Raw genomic sequence first — 18,472 nt, forward strand, 5'->3', positions numbered from 1 at the left:
GAATGTTACATGTGCTGTATCAGGAAGTTCGAATCGAAACTATCAGTTGATCCATTGTTTTACCAATGTAGAGAATGCTATTCATAATTACTTACCTGGGGCGCGTTTCAGAGACGATCGTTAAGGCGATCGTTAGCTGATTTTGGTAGTACGACCAAAATTACCAATCGGCACCGTTTCAGAGATGCAACGTGCACCTGCTTTATCGTTAATTTTGCTCGTAAACCAACGACCAGTAAGAGGCACTCGTTAACTTAACGATCAAGATGGCGGATGAAGATTTTCGCCATATCAAAGTATACTTTTACTTTTTACCAACATTTGAGAGTTTAATATTGCGTGTAGCATGTTCGCTGGTGTGGTGTGGAATTTATAAACTATGTCTAAAAATAGCTGAAAACAGTACGACAATGTTCTATTTTCGCCGTTCTGTCAAAAAAAGGATTTTAACTGTAGAAGATGTAAGCTTTTTGTTATATTTAGTAAATGTGCTGATATTGTGTACATCTAAAACATTGAATATGATGTAGAATTTGATTTGGTTCCATTGCTGTTTTATATGTTATGTAAAACATTTTCTTGAAATTCTTCTATTTCGGATGGTTTTTAATTCGGATAAATAAATGTCTGTACATATTTTGTTGTAATATTACCGGTCTTTGTGGCTTGTAGTCAGTGAATTATTAAACAGTGTTACAATTTTATCATGTCATGATATAACATTATTATTTTTCTTATTTTTGCACATCTTAAACTAGCTAAAGAACTTCAGCGAACACGTTATATATTACCTTTTTGGATGTATAAACATCAAAAAAATAAATATCAACATTAAAGTTATGGAAGCCAGAATTAATCTAAAACTGATGCTAAATATATATAAATATACTGTACAGTAATGTAAACAACACTGTCACAACAAATAAGTTGATTATTGACTACTTAAATACCATGAACACTTTTAGGTGACAACGTAATCATTTTAGTTCACCTTTACTTGTAATTGAAACTTGTTTTAGTAAGGTATCCTATGGTTTATGTAGAACTCTGTAGTATAGTACATATGTGAGTTTTCAACTGACAAAGGTTAAATCTTGTCTTTTTCAGTCATACCATTTGATGCCAAGTGTACAATCAAAACTGAAATGAAAATTGACAGCAGAAGTGTCATGATCTTGCTGAAAATGCTGTGCTCTTCATTGACCTCTGTTTAATAATGGTATGGAAAAGGGAATTAAATGTTGGTTTTATGAATAATATAAGAGGTATATTCAACATATGAACACATAAGGACTAATGTAGAAACTGAACTGCAAAACCATATTATATATCTGCAGTTAATGTACAGGCTATGTACAAATGCTTATTGATATAATATGTTTTCATTTATTTAGTTTTTTTGCTTGTTAAATATTTGTTTTAGTTAATTATTTCAGGCTTATGATAAAAAAAACTACCAGGAATGCTTCAAGATGGCAATGGAGGGCAGTGTAAAAGTAGGTAAGAAATGATAAAATGCAATATGATATAAACAAATTTTATGAATAATACAATAAGATGATGTTGGGCATCTTACTTTGAGCAGTTAACTGGTATAACATAATTGTTATTTAACTTATATGAACATTAAACAAGAAATAAAATGTGACCAGAATGGTGTTTACATGTTTTCTTAAATACCCCACTTATTTCTTTTTTCAAAAGACAATAATTATCATAAAATATGCATACTATTTCAGTTGAAAAATGGGAACGTAAATTATGTGTTACTTGTAGTTTAACCATTAAAAGGCGTTTTCATAAATGTATTATATTGTGCTGTATTAAACAATATTTTATAACTTTTTGTCTTTTTCAGGACACTGAGAAATCACAATGTTTCAAACATCTAGAATATGCCCAGAGTCAGTCTTCAAGATACTCACCTTAAAGGTTCCAGTGTGATTTAGGAGACTTTGTCAGAACAGTACATTATACCTACATACACTGGAGATACCAGACCCAACAGATAACTACAGATATATTTAAACAGAACCTGAAATTAATTGCATATCCCAATACAACATAATACTTTAAACGGTTAAATAGGCAGTGAGGCATTTGTGTGTAATCTTCATTTAATATTTGAAATTTCTTTTTCCTTTTTTTAAGTTTGATTTTGCATTTAAAAGCCATTAGCATTAGATTTTTCAAAAATATGTATTTTTATACAGTTTCAACTGTGATGTATATCCAGTTGTACATGTTTCCTCTAAGGATTAAAACACTTTTGAATTATATAGGAAAATTGAAATGATACATTTATTCAAACTTATGATAAAATATAAAACACACACTACCATTGTTGATCATGTAAACATTCATACTATCTTTTATAGAAATTATGTTAATCTTTTGATATTTCTAAATACATTTATTTTTACTTTTACTGGCTCATGTTTAAACACAGAATGCTATATAAAGTGTATACTCCAGTGTATATCATAACATGATTGAAATAGATAATAGATAATATTTGCATGCAGCTCTGAACATTTTACCACTATGGCAATCGGCACCAGTTAAGATACTTTTTGTTGAATAATGTGTTTTGATGAGACCAGCTTGTAAAATAGCTGTATTTCTTTTAGTCATTTTGTGAATACCTGAATTATCCTCGGGATCTATCTCAGTCATACAGATCCCAAGTACCGGTTAGGGCAATGTGTCATGTACCGCATCAGGGGAATCGGGTCAGCAGTGCAGAGAATTGGGCATTAAAATGTTGCTATTGGTTCGCCACGTCCAGGATCGGGTGTTAACTTAGGGTTTTTACCTTGACTCCGACAATGGACCGCGAGCTATGGGGCGGAATACGCGGGGGAATATGACCCCTGTGGGTGATTGCATGGTTCTATGGGTTTATATAATCTGAGGGGAGATATCTGAGTTTCACACCTGTAGGTAGTGGTTAAGACACATGTTAGGGGATTACTTATATTCCTACGACTCTACCGGCTGGGTTGAACTTGAACTTATCGGATTTTCTGGTAACACCAGGAGGCCGACCAAGGGAATTGGAGGTGGCCAAGCCCTAATAGGAATTCGTAAGAGTACGCACGAAGGGGGAGATTTGACGTGGTTCATAATGACAAGATGGTTGAACCTGAATCATGCAGCCCCGGGGGCGAAAGTTAGAAAGGCCCAAGTTAGATAAACCGTGGGGGTAAAGTTTGATGGTCCTCTAATTGGAAAGTATTTGAAGTCTGAGAGGCTGGTAGCTAGGTTTGTTTGTGCAAATAATGCCAATTTGTCGGTCAAATGGTTAGCTCAGAGAGGTAGAAATGCTTCCTCTGGTAGTAACTTCGAGAGGGGTGGGGCACGTTCGGGGGTCCGTCCTTTTGAAAAAGGGATGGGTGCTTTATCTGTCGTACAAGAGTAGAGATTTCATTTTTGCCGAGGCTGAACAGTCTCCGGGCCCAAAATAAAGTTCAGAGAATTCTCCCAGGTAACGTTTGGCCAAACAGGCTGTTTCTGTGTCTGATCCACGCCTGGTACAGGTTCAACCATTCGTTGTCATGGTATCTCTAACTGAAAATGGGGCAAATATGAAGGTTAAGGTGCCTAATTCAGAGGATGATGTAGTCACACCGCCGGTGGGGTCTGCAGAGTCCGCACTCTTAGAGGGAGGGCAATGAGGGTCATTATTGGTGGTAGATTTGCCTGGGGGAAGTTTCCCAAAGACGGGTAATAATTCAAATTGGGGGGCGGGGTGAGACTAGTTCTTGTCTCCCTCGGTTGGCAAAAGCAACTCAATTGCCATATCTGTGGTTGCATATAGTTTTTAATTATAAATCATTTAAGTGGCCATTTATCAACTACCGATTATTCTAACAATGCATTTAGGTCCTCTCGAACATATAGAAAATATACAAACATAATCTATACATGTACAATGAACATGAACATTTTCAATCATTTAAAATGCGAACATTTGGTAGGCAGCAGAGATTATTGTTGAATTATAACCTACATTTTCAGTCTTTGATTAGTACCAAGACTAGTCGTTATTAAGATTTGTAGTTTAACAATTTTACAGAAATGACATTTAATTTGGTTCCCCGCCTTCTCAAATTGGGTCTAAGACATTTACAACATATAAGATACAATCTCAATGATCAAGCTGGGCGGAGAAAGCGAAACAGGTTATACACCAGGGGCGTAGCTAGCCCTTTATTCATGTGGATTCATATAATTATGCAAGGGGGGGGGGTCCAGGGACATGCCCCCTCGGATTATTTTGAAAACCATGGTACAGTCTTGTGCATTCTGGGCGTTCTGAGTTGCTTTACTTAGGACTAGAAAATGGACGGTTTTAGAATCATGTAGTCAAGTACGCATACTGCAATCTTGGCTGTTTTTTTGTCAGAATCATGTGTATTCAGCCGCGTACTCGCGTATAGGCAGCTACGCGCCTTTTAGCTATAAGATATTTTAAACATGTTGGGTAAAATCTTGAAACTTAGTACGACTAGCTCGCCTCGCCCGTTCCAACTTTCCTTATTTTTTTACCTAATTTGTTTGTTTACTTAACACTAACACTGTGCTGGTTTTCCATTTTTCCTCAATCTATCCCAATTCAGGGCAGTATTGCTTGTCCTTGTGAGCACTTGAAAAGACTAGGAGTGATAACGTGAAAACAATGGACGAAAAAGATTTCGTTTGATAAAATGCACATTAGTTTGGCTTTGTGTAATATAATATAAGCCAAGTCATCGGATGATTCATTTAATAGCATTATTTCTTGTTTGTTCTGACAGACAAGCTTTTGGTTTAAAGGAACTCGTTTATGTTCGTCGAGTCAGGCATCGAAACAAATCATTTTGTTAAAATGTAAATAAAACGTTTGTTACAATGATAACACATTATTCGGAACACCCCGGTCATTTTCCATCGAAAACAACCTAGGTTACATGCCGGTACATCAGTAGAAGTAGTTAGTATTTTTTAGATAATAGTATTAATCATTTATAGTAGTTTAAATCTTAGTTTGGAGTGCTTGCCAGTGATGTGTATTGTTGCATACATAATTGAGATTCCTAAGAGTAAAGTCACAAAGTTGAATTGCTAAATTAAAATTACTACGCGATCTACTTGCAGCGTAGTAAAATGTAAAGGTTTTTGACATCGTAAACCGTCCAAATACATCCGAGGTTGTTTTCGATGAAAATTGGCCGAGGTGCTCCGAATGCATCAAACGTGATAAACAGTGCTCTGCTGTAAATACTAATTGAATCACGTTACAGAAAAAAGTTGGACCGAAATATGTTAATAACCTCTGAAAATATATTTATTTTAAACTTATTAAACCTATTAAAATTGAATTGTCTTATGTTTGAATTTAGAATATTTTGCTCTAACGGGTTAGTAATACGACTAAATTTCAACAGTAAAACAATATATGAGTGAGTGCCTTTAAAAAAGAAAAAAACTGTCTTACAAAAAATTAGGGATAAAAGAATCGAGAGGTTAGTTGTGTTATGCGAACTCTGTCTTATGTTCCATTATGTTCAGTTCGTTGTATGGTTTGTGTTATTTTCCTTATTGCAACAGAACATGCAGAACGAATATTTGTAACATAGAACAATGTTAGCACTGAATACATTTATAACAAAAAATAGCTTTTCAAACGTTTATCATACTTACGCATCACACTATATCGTAAGACATTTAGGCACCCAATTCTGAAGATCATTGTCAGAAAACGTTAACGACCTGGCGTATTTTTGTCGACCATAGAAACGTTAATAATAGACCATAGAAAAAAGACCATAGAAAAAATAATTTTAATTAAAAGACCATTGAAACATTAATAATGCACATGAACAGACCGCCTCGCTGTGAATTTAAAGCCTTTAATAGAGAGATATAGTTTTCATTAAAGACATTTAAAATCATTGGTATACCATCAATTGTCTTACTATTTCAATAAGCAATGTATTCAAAACAGAACGTAACTTATAAATCATTAAGGAACTAATACCATTTTCACACTGTACCGAATACCGGCTTTTAACAGCGCTGGTAATGGCTGAATATATGGTTCATTTTAATTGGTCATTCGGAGCTGCTCGGCCATTTTTTCAAAAACAACCTCGGATGTATGCCGGTACATCTGTTGAAGTAGTCCGTATTTTTTAATAAAAGCATTAATTAAATGTAGTGTTTAAGAGTTGTATTCATTGCTCTCAGTTTAAATTGATTGCCAGTGAAGTGTATTATTGCAAACATAATTACGATTCCCAAGAGTTAAGTCATAAATTTTAACTACTAAATAAGATTACTGCGCGATCTATTTGCAGCGGACTTAAACGTACAACTTTTTAAGTATGTAAACCGTCCATATACATCCGAGGTTGTTTTTGAAAAAATGGCCGAGGAGTTCCGAATGTTTAATTGGTCAGTTAACGTGATGTTCCGGAAAATATAGCATTCGGAACTCCTCGGCCATTTTATCGAAAACAACCTCGGATGTATGCCGGTACATCTGTTGAAGTAATTCGTAAATTTTTGAATAAAATCATTAATTAAATGTAGTGTTTAAGAGTTGTATTTATTGATCTCAGTTTAAATTGATTGCCAGTTAAGTGTTCTATTGCAAACATAATAAAGATTCCCAAGAGTTAAGTCATAAAGTTTAACTGCTAAATAAGATTACTACGCGATCTATTTGCAGCGGACTTAAACGTACCACTTTTTGAGTATGTAAACCGTCCAAATACATCCGAGGTTGTTTTTGAAAAAAATGACCGAATAACTATCGGTGCACCAGTATTTGTCATTTGTCTGGTAGATTCTATCATATGTCATGGATGAAATCATACAATGTGTACAGTGGGTACAAAAGTATAACATTTATGTGCGACCAGTAAAGTTGGGACTTTAGTACCCTTTAGGACTGTTTAGTAATATTCAGGGGCGGTTCCAGCATATGAAACTAGAGAGCCAGTGTCGTTTAATGTATATCTTTCAACTCTATATATTTTCACCTCAACATTCATCCCTTAATTGAACCGCGTTTCGGCAATAGCGATTACCATCCGATGAAAGCAACATCTTCGGATATGCTCGGATCGCGTATAAATATACATGTACATTGGAAATGGTTTATCTCGTTAAAGATGTTAATATTGTATCAGACTGATTGTCAGATCGTTTGACGCGGCCTGGGTTTGGACTTTCCTGGGATGAACCAGTACTGGGTACACAATTTTCCTAGTACTACCCTTGAAATGACAAGCTCTAGGCAAGGGAGCTTCAGGTACCATATTTTAACTTTCAGCTTGGCGCGGCTGGGGTTTGAACCCTTGTTCCGAAAAGATTGTTACTGTAGTCAACGTAGTACAACGATTGACACAATAAAGATAGATTTATGAATTGTCTTCATACAAAAAATCCAACCAGTCAAAATTATATTTTCGAACTGTTTCCCAATACAATAAGTCTCAGTCACTGTTTTGGTGCATAAACGTATGAACTTTACTCGTTATCTGAACTAAGGCCGGTTGTTGATGATTGGAATCAGTAATCATCATCATCATCATCATCATCATCATCATCATCATCATCATCATCATCATCATCATCATCATCATCATCATCATCATTATCATCATCATCATCCACCACACATACACAACCACCACCACCACCAACTTAACCACCTTCATCATCATCCAAATCAATCATCAGCAACATCTACGCATCATCATCTCGTCATGGTCATTGTCGTCATCGTCACATCATAAATAGTATCATTGCCGTCGTCGCATCATCATTATTATTATCATCATCATCTTAGTCGTCGTCGTCGCATTATCATTATAATAATCATAATATTCGTCTTCGTCGTCGCCGCATTATCACTATCGTCGTCATCGCATCACCATTATTATGATTATAGTGTTGTTGTCGCATTATTATTATTAAATCATCATTGCCGTTGTCGTCGCATCTTCATGACTATCATCATCAGCACCATGCTGCACGTTTGCATTTACTTTACAGAACATTCATAATACGCATACTATAATATTTTACTTATCAAAGTAAAATCACCAGCCTGAAAAAAAACGTATTTTGTTGTTGTCCAATTTTCATTATAATTAGACAAATTTTAAAGGGAACGTCGATCTGAACCCGTCACTGCCTCCATCACAAAAAATCACGGATGATGATGTTCTTAAGATACAATTGTAACATAAATAGCAGATGGTTAATCAGAATAGAGACCACGAGTTTGTATCATTTGTGTCAATCATTATAAAAAGGAGAGTTACATTAATTGATTCCCTTCAAGAGATTATCAGTATTATTATTATTATTATTATTATTATTATTATTATTATTATTATTATTATTATTATTATTATTATTATTAATAAAAAAGACAGGTGCTCATCAGGTTAATATGACGTAACGTCATTTCACTTCAGACTGGGTCACTCGCTTTAACGCTGTGCTTTATCGTTATTTTTTACGTACGACCGGAGAGTTTACGAGACGTTTCTGACACGCCTTTATGATTATCGTTAAGTTGGTCGTTATTATGATCGTAAATTTACGATAATGGCAGATCGTAAAATCTATCTGAAACGCACCCCTGTTGAATTATGACGTAATAGTGTGGTATCATGTACTTTGGCCAAATGAGAACAGCAGCAATAATTTAAAAGTAATTGAATAACACAATACTACATGTTCATAATCGTTAATTTAACGATGTTCCTGAAATGTCTCATGTTACCGTTTTTGCTGCGTACATCTCTGTCTGTTCACGCGTTAGAGATATCCGTAAACTTGTTTTGTATTATCCGTTTTTAAATAATGTCATACACTTCTCACATAAAACAATATATATAAATAAAATCATTCTCCTTAAATATATCGTTTGGAATACAAGTCCTGAAGTTTTTAAGTCAAATTATCATAATATCTAAAAGGAAAACTATAGTAAAATCTAGAATCTTTAACCTAAAACAGGTGATGGTGAATATTCTGGATATGTATTGTATGTATTTTGTTGATGTCGGTACATGCGTATTAATATTTTTTGATGAAAATTTAATTATAATGGACCTGTTTTTGGTTGTATTAATTTACATTTCAATAATGGATTAAAATTTATGCTCACAACACTCGATATGTAATGCATGTACAAGCCACGTTAGGATGAAATTTTTGAACAGAGGTTCGTATATACACAAGGCAATCACTTCATATAAATAGTACGTATTATAAGTAGTGTTTTTAGAACTTATCATTTCTTAAGGGCCTTCCATAGTTCAGACGTTATTTGAAGAACCAAAATTCAAAGTGTTTAAAACATTCAGTGTTTTTTTAATGTAAAGGTTCAATATTTAGCGAGCATATTTTATATATCCGTTTCAACATATAAAGCTTAAGTAAGAAGTTGCACAAATACAAACGGAGATATTATCAGATATTCAACCAAAAAAGCATTTACATTTTCCCGAAAATGTAAAAATATAAAATGAATATCTTAATGAGTCAAAATGTCTGAACTACCAAATCAACAATGTCCTGAGGCTTCGTGGTGATTGAAGAAAAAAGCAGTTATTGTCAGTATCCCTGCACGTGCGGAGGTTTGGACTCTTTACACTACAAGATGCACTCATCGGTTTGACTCACACGTTATTTGGTCACCGGTTTTTATCACCTCAAACTGTTACTAAAACGCTATTTTCATAATTTTCAACGGGCTCCGACACCGCTTGTAAGGGGTAGTTGACGTCGAAGATATCTCCGGAATCACGATGGCTAGGGGGTCTCCCGATTCCCGACGTTACGCGACCATCGGCGCATCTCTGACGTCATTGCGTCATTGTTTCCTTCCGCAGGTAACGCTCTCCTGTGCGCTAATATGCCACCAAAAATGCCTTTAAATGGGGAAGTTAATGACAAAAATATATATGCACCCTTCACGTGCCGCGGTTGGGACCATTTTTGCCATTTAGGAGATCCTATACCCTACAATATGCACTCGTCGGGGCTCCTGGGACGTTACTCGCACACCGGTTTCTTACGCGTCAAAATATTCCTAAATTAGAGACTTTTCAACGCGCTCCGACAGAGCTTGTAAAGAGAAGCTAATCTCGTATATATCTCCGGAACCAAAAAATGCTTGGGGTCGGTACTGGTCCTGAAATTTAGGTCTTTCGATTCCCTATGTTACGTGACCGTCGGAGCATTGACGTTATTGTGTCACCGTTTCCATGCGCGTGCAACACTCATTTATGCGCTTAAATGCCGCCAAAAATACCTAAGAATTGGGTAGTTTATGTCGAAGATATCTTTGCATCCCTGCACGTTCCGAGGCTGGGACCAGTGGGTCTTTCCATTTAGGGGACCCTATACCCTACAAGATGCACTCATCAGTGTGCCTGACGTTACTCGGTCACCGGGTAATGGTCAAAATATCCCTAAATTCGCGACTTTTTGTACTTTCCAACGCGCTCCGACAGAGCTAGAGATAAAGACAAGACATCGCACTGTAATGTTTAACTGATGTGTTTAGAAAACCATAATAATAGGGACTCGGTAATGACACTGTCCCGAAGCTTCGAGGGAATACCGCCATCAAAGGCATTGGAGATGTCTCAGCAGAATACTGCTTTAACTCTGCATTACGAGTCATAAATGGATACAAGCTGATTCACAGTGGGTCTTTGGAAACAAAGTAGGACTGGAATGAGAATAGTCGTTATGACGGAATTCTTTTAAGCCAAAGCCTTCTAGGACCTTCTATATAATCACAGGGATTTTGGACGGTGATTACCTATACATTGGGGATCTTATTTCTAATTAATAGCACGTACATGAGCCAGGTTCCATTGTATTTGGTACTCTACCGACGCGAACATTCAATTAAAAAGATTCCCAAGAGACAGTGACATTTCAGAATCATTATTTACGCTATTACATCTTGACGGGAGATATGAAAGTGCTGCAGAAATGGAACATCAGAGCCAAAATAAGAGGTTTTAAAGGTACAGTTTAAATGAACTGTGATATTAAGGAACTATTTAGAAAGTTTGCCTGATTAGTGTTCGGTTCGTAGACGGTGCAATCGTTGAGGAAAGGAGGGATGTTATTGCATAGCAATGTCGGACTAGCAAAGGTTTCAATAGCCTTAAACCAGTAAGTTGGAGAAAAGGTATTTGCCTTTGTTTCGAAAAGAGTGTTTCATAAAGTGTTTGCTTGGCAGTTTTTATATTATGGTTGGCGTGGTTGTGTTTCGTCCTATAATTTTACCACTGGTGGTCATTTTTCTACCTCTTCTATATGGTATGCTATAACTAAATGTCAATGCCTTGATTGGGTCGAAGATGCACTCTCTATAATTTAAGATTGAGAATGCCACCTCAGCCTGATAGTGTACACGATTTATAGTTATTATACTTTGAATAAAGTCTTACCTCATATCAGAGAGATACATTTCATTTTTGCTGGACTTGAATTTTGCTCACTTTTTGCCTGATGCAACCGGATTCCTTAAAGCTGCACTCAATCAGATTGGACGTTTTGACAACGTTTTTTATTTGTTGTCTTGAATGAGCCATTTTTTGCGAAAATCCATTGTATATCCAGTTATACAAGACTACTGACAAAAAATAGATCGCATATTTTTATATTTAAGTTTAAAAATTGATATTTTACGCATTTTTCTTTAACCGATAGTAACGGTTTAAGCCGTACAACCATAAAACATTACCTTTCGAACGGAAATATGAAAATCTGTTATCTGATTTATAGTCAGCAATCTTATATCATTGTTTTGCATATAGTTACGAAAAATGTGCTCTTTCCATACCAAAAAATAAAAAAGTTGACAATGACAAACCTTTGTTATTGGTTAAATCTGCTGAGCTAGGAAATGTTTGATTGTCATAAACGTTAAACGCTAAAATGGCAATATTTAATATCTAAAGTTTGCCTATTTATATTGAAATGTAAAGGGAAACTCATAAAATTGTATATGCTCAAGGGGCCAAGTTGCTTTGTGTAAAAGTCATTTTGGCCCTAAAATGTACCATATAACTTTTTCTGGAAAATGATCTCTATTCAATGCTTTACTTGTCTGGTTGTTCAAAATAATTATGCAATTTTCCTGGTTTTCACAACATTTAGCTATTTGTATTTTTTAACAATTAAGAGTCGTTCGTTTTCCTACGATCACGCAGAAAGTTCAAATTTGAGGCAAATTTGAGGTTTTGACTGTGAGAACATGAAGTGTGCGCAAAATGTGTTAACCTGCACAATTTAATGCTTAAAATGCCATATCAGTCCAGGTTCAGGTGTATTGCATACGCAAAGGCGCGTGGATGACAGTAAAACTGGAAATCCTGACACAGACTATCCGACTGAGCTAAGTTTGTGTGTATCTTTGTTTGTAAAACTAATCAATTTTTCGTAGAAAAATGAAGGGACCCAGAGGTCCCATGAATTCCTAGAAAAGTAACGGTGCATACTTTCAAAGTGAATGAATTTCTCAGCTAAAACGTGATTTATTTATTGGTGATATTATGGCTTTGAAATACATTTTAAGGAAACGAATTGCTGTCATATATGTGAAAAGCTAGAAGTGGCAGTTTTATTTTTTTTAATCCAAATTTTGCGTAATTACATTGTAAGTTATAGGGAAAATAAGTACTAGTGTTAACCCAATCGTCTTCGTATTTGACCGAGTAATTTGCAAAATTCATTATAAAACCATAAAGGTCTCGAGTGCGAATCGTGACAACCTTTGACGGTAGACATATTATACCAATAGTTTGAGTCTGACAAATGATCAAATCAATGTGATGATCGATATGTTTGTGACAATATTTATCCCTGTCAAGAGATCAAACAAGATAGGTGTTCCACATACTAGTTGCCTTATACAAATTTCCAAATTGAATTTTAAGATCGATTTATGCTTAGAGGAAAAAGTTAAGTCAGTACTTCTATTTTGTCAAATAATTTTCGGAAATAAAACTATAACGTAAAACCATTTGACTTACCGCATTGTTTATTTAATTTCCAACATTTGTTAACAATTTAAACACACAATACAAGCTGATTCCAGAATTTACAATTCATATTTAGCATAGGGTTCCAAATGAAAACTTATATCTATGTCAATATCTAGTGTGACCACCCCTCGCTTCAATAGCAGCAACACACCGACGTCTCATGCTGTTTATAAGTGTTTTAATAACGTGAAGTGGTATTCTCGCCCATTTCTCATGTAAAGCCCGCTCAAGATCCGCAACGTTATTGATGTCATCTCTGCTATGTACTTTACGTCCAAGGTATTCCAACATATGCTCGATCGGTGAGGGATCAGGTGATTTTGCAGGCCAATCAAGGGTGTCGATGTTGTGTCCAGTCAGAACGTTTTGTGTGTAACGTGCAGTGTGGCAGCGAGCGTTATCCTGCTGTAGAACGTCAGCATGACGGTTGGCTATGTACGGTGCAACGACGGGAACAATGATTTCATTACAATAGCGAACAGCATTTAGATTTCCATGTATTATTTTAAGTTCTGTTTTCCCTCTGTATGAACTCCCGCCCCATATCATAACACTTCCACCACCGTATCAATCACGTTGGATGACGTTAGCAAGATCCAGCCGTTTACCTTTGCGTCTCCATACACGCACCCTGCCATCTGCCCCTTGCAGTTTGAACTTGGATTCGTCTGTGAAAACGATCCTGTTCCATTGCCGTCTTATCCAGCCAAGCCGTTGGCGAGCCCAATTTAGACGTGCTGTACGGTGACGCGAACTCAGCGGAATGCCACCGTAAGGGCGACGAGCGCGAATTTGTGCGGCCTTCAACGATAACATGCAGAGAAAACCGAAATGCTGGTTCCTGTGGCAGTTCTCAATTGATATGCGATCTTCCGGGCAACCATAAAATGATGACGTCGATATGACGTCGCAATGTACCGATCTTTGCGTTGTGTCGTTTTACGAGCTCTGCCAGACCGCGGCCTGTCCTTAACGCTGCCTGTTTGAATGAATCGTTCTTGCAGACGAAAAATAGTCCGTTCGTGAACACCAAACCGATGTGCGACGTCGGCTGCGCGTATACCGGCTTCCAGCAATCCTAAAGCGATATTTCTGTTATATAATGATAAGCCTGGGCGACGTCCCATGATTGTTGTCCATATTTTGTGTCCATATTATTTTAATATGACCACTTGACTATTTATTTGATAAAATTGACGACAAAATGACCACGCCGATTAACGTGTGCACGTGCACCACGTGAATTTCGAAAAAATAGCAAAACTCCTGTATGCAGTTGCAAATCAAGGATTAATCGATGTATTGATAACTAATACTTTAACCATATGTTGTTAAGTTCTATTTACTTAAATTATTTTCATAATTGTTGACTTAGTTCAAAAATGAAAATACTGACTAATCTTTTTCTTCGGAGTATATATTGCATTGATAATGAACTAACATATCCAGAAAGTGAGCCCTAGCATCATATTTTAAAGCAATATGTGATAATGAGACTAAGAATAAGTCAAAAAGAGATATGTTACTAGAGTCAAGGTCACTTAATCACAAATATTTGAATTGTTGACCTTACACAATTTTGAAAGTGTGTTACAAAATAGTCCTTTAATAAATCTACTTATACTAAATTTATCTAACCGGAAACAAATTAAAACAATAAAATAGAATGCAAATTATCTTTGTTCAACAAGTACACTTTAACAAAGGGCCTAAAACTATTTATCGACTTAATCTTCCTTATAGCGTGTGGTTACTCATTCCACAATCAATAACCACCTTAAGTTTTTCGTACCCTACTTCTTGACATTTAGGTAGAAAAAACCCCGATATATATTGACAAATGGAGATGTTATATTGACACTTAATGATGTAGACATTCTAAACCTAATGCTATACATTATACTCTGAACGAGCATAAATTAAATAATTCGTCATGTCGTAAAAGTCTGTTTACGAAGATACTTAAAACCTTACAGAGAGTTATTGAAATAAGTGAAACGCTCCGTACCAATATGGGTTCTTGAAACTGAATACAAAACAAATCTAGTTAGTTTCATTTGGGTAATCTTTAGCTTGTTTCACAATTATTTAGAAATATAGTGAAACCAAACAGTTGAGGCATAGCTGGAATTGCACTAAATAAGGGAAACAACCAGCAACTTCTTTGAATGTTTCTGTTCGTACGGTAGTATCTGGTCAGGTAAAGTTGAAAATATTTCTAAGGATCTGTACAGCAATGTTTTAATATGTCTTTAAACATATATGGACTCCAAAATCAATCTAAATGGCGTTTATTTTGTTTCCCATAGTTAGGTATGAATATTTCCATAGTACAATGGAAATGGTAACTTATTACTTCCTCATAGTCTACTAAAATTAAATGCATTTAAAGACTAAATTAACGTTTTCTAAGACAAATACTCTTCAAAATAAGCAACATTCCTAATTAAACATAATATTTTGAATTTTATAGGAACAGGTACAGTTAGCATACACATTTTTGTCAAAGGCTCGCAAGTATCATAGGACGCTCTCATGGCAGAATATGAATTGGTCCTAAACACACAAAACATGTTTTGTTGTTGCTTTCATTAACAAAAAACAACAAAAAGTACACAGGAATACAAAATGTTTTTTTTCAAATACACGTTAAAGTGCACGTATTTAAATAAGCGAATGTTTTAAAATAAGAGTTATGCGCAATCCTAGAAATAAAACATATCGATTTAAAACATACGCGTTGAAGTATTGGCCTCTTACTAAAAGAACACAAAAGAAAATACTTTTATCAAATTCGGAATCGCCAGTTGTCGCATGGCCTTGACTTTCCTTACAGCATTGATAACGCTAACTTCGTGTCCAATGGCCATCTTCTGCAGCAGCAGTGAAACAACACAGAACAGACCCGTTCTACCTGCTCCATTACTGGGAGTATACATCAATTAGTTTGAGTCTAATTTAGAAGAATTGATTGTTTTGTTGATAAATAAGGAGTTCATATAAAGTAATACACCTACAACAGTTAGTTTAGACCGATAAAAAAGGTGAAATAAGCTAATAAATATCTACACTTCGTACAAACAATGGAGAAGTACCGGTCTATCTTTCTGTTTATTTCCTATATCCTCCACATCATTTAGAAAGGCAAGGAAGTGTTCAATAGATCGAGGGATATTCTTCATTTCATCCCATTTAGTCAACTGCATATGCGAGACAACTGTCTCAGAAGGGTATTGAAATGGTGGAAGAAGTTCATACGACATCAGTTAATGTCATTTTCATTTTATGTGATTTTGAGTATATTTGGCGTTCTTTATTCTCATTCGACTATAATTATTATTGGTACTTGTATGCCGTGAGTTTGTTCAAATCAAAACGGTTCCCCAGCATCAGAGGGATATCAATAATAAATGGTGAACACGCAATGATGATATTGTTACAATTGTATTACTCATATTACCCCTGTCGCTCTATTATGTCGTATCGTAAGGTTTCTCATTGCATAATGTGGTTTCCTTGTTTAACGTGAACAGCTGACTTTAAATGACCCATCTCTATCGCCTGCATGTTTTCCGCCGGGTAATTTATTCCATCATTCTGTTAATAAACAATGTAATGAAATATCACTGATATTATTCAGTTTTCAACATCTTGATTTGGCTTTAAAGTTTCAAACCTTAAAGTATGCACATAATGTTTGAAGCATTTACCCGTTTCTTGTCCATATCAGGTTTTAAATTGACAATACATGAACAGTTTTCTTGGACAACCAATATCAGAAGGTCAGTAACGGTTTCTGGCAATTGGGTCTGTGCAACTAGAAGTCCAAAAGAGGAAAGTATTTATCCTACTTTTCTTACTGTGCATGTAAGACGAAATGCTATTATGATAACATATGAAATACCATAATGTGAATAGGTCTTCACCGTATGTAGAAAGACATCGAGTAAACAAAGATTAAATATTTCTGTTGTCATCGTTCAACTTTACAGTCAATTTTTTCATAATAGGAATAAATATCCACTAGAAAACTACTCAGATGATAAAAATATAAAGCAAAGAAAATGATTTGAAATGCTAGTGTTCATATATGTCACACTACTGACTTGCACAGGTCAGATATTATGATGTAACCGGGCCTCTTATCTCAGCTGTTAGAGTGTCTGACTTGCAAGCGGGGAATCCTGGGTTTGATCCCATATATGACTGCATACTTTTCTGAGCATGTTGCGTATATTGATTTCAAACTTACACAATAGCCAAAGTTGACGTAAAATATTGTTACAAATCAGCTCATCATTCAGTTTATATGCACATGAAACTTTCAATACATACGGTTGAATCCTTTCATTAACAACTTACACAAACAAATTATTGTTATTGTTTTATTTATTGGAAATTAATACACGAAAGAAATGTTTATTAACATGTATGTAAACAGCATTCATAATTTGATGTAATCAATCAATCCCGTTGTTAACCCAAGGTAGAGTCTTGGTCTGTTATCATCACCTGCAAGCAGACGCCTTTATGCGGCTTTAATTTTGCCACTTAATATGCCCAATTTGTTCACCTGGTATTGTCGTATAGGTTCAAAAACATGTTTGCTAAGATCTACGTTTTAGATAAAAAAAAAATTCAATACTATCGAGATACGGACGCATATTTCACGATGCGTATCTGTTATTTATGCTTTTACCATGTAAATCATCTAAAATATTTACTAAAAGGAAGGAGGAAATATTCACCCGGTATATCTGGATTGGCTCGATTTTTAGCCAAGTGCTGTTTGTTTCTTTCGACTGCGTTTGCTTCCTGTTTCGATCGCTATTCAACGGTGTTTTGAAGTTGCTGCAAACGATTTGAATGAGTTATTGTTTTGCTAATGAATAGCTTTAAATAATTACCTCCGGTGGGTTTACTTGTTCTTCTATTGCCCATATTCACCTAATGTTTTAAAGACTATCGCATCTAACAATGAACTGCAAACATAGCATAGTATGAATCAAAAAGTAATAAAAGCTCCAAATACAAATCAAGTTAGAGCACCTTAATATTATAATATAAACCAACCTGAAAGTGCGTGTTTAAATCAGCTCTTCCTGTTGTCTTTATATATTGTTGAAAGTGTTCTGCCTTGATCGGTGTACAATTGAAGGTCTGAGGATACACAACAGCCTTGTGGAGATATTGGTACTGCTCCTACAATGGTACTAAAATACAAATGTGGTAGTTAAACCCTTGTCATGGTAAATAAAAGTAAATTTAATAATTTCTTTTCATTTAGAAAATGCAGGCAAATATTCACTTAAAGGCACTTTACGACACTATTTGGACCTCAGTTTTTTTAGAATTCAAAGAATATGTGTACGCAAGCGATAAAACGCCATTTAAGA

At 35.3% G+C, this 18,472-nt stretch overlaps 1 long non-coding RNA gene across 1 annotated transcript; it reads left to right on the forward strand.

Annotated features, from left to right (window-relative positions):
- Positions 1 to 1,110: 1,110 nt before the first annotated feature.
- On the forward strand, positions 1,111 to 2,338 carry LOC128204149 (uncharacterized). Its single transcript, XR_008256106.1, has 3 exons — positions 1,111 to 1,219; positions 1,437 to 1,496; positions 1,859 to 2,338. It is a non-coding gene; the product is annotated as an uncharacterized LOC128204149 (long non-coding RNA).
- Positions 2,339 to 18,472: the final 16,134 nt, after the last annotated feature.

Source organism: Mya arenaria, chromosome 10 (genome assembly GCF_026914265.1).
Source record: "Mya arenaria isolate MELC-2E11 chromosome 10, ASM2691426v1".
NCBI classification, from domain to species: domain Eukaryota; kingdom Metazoa; phylum Mollusca; class Bivalvia; order Myida; family Myidae; genus Mya; species Mya arenaria.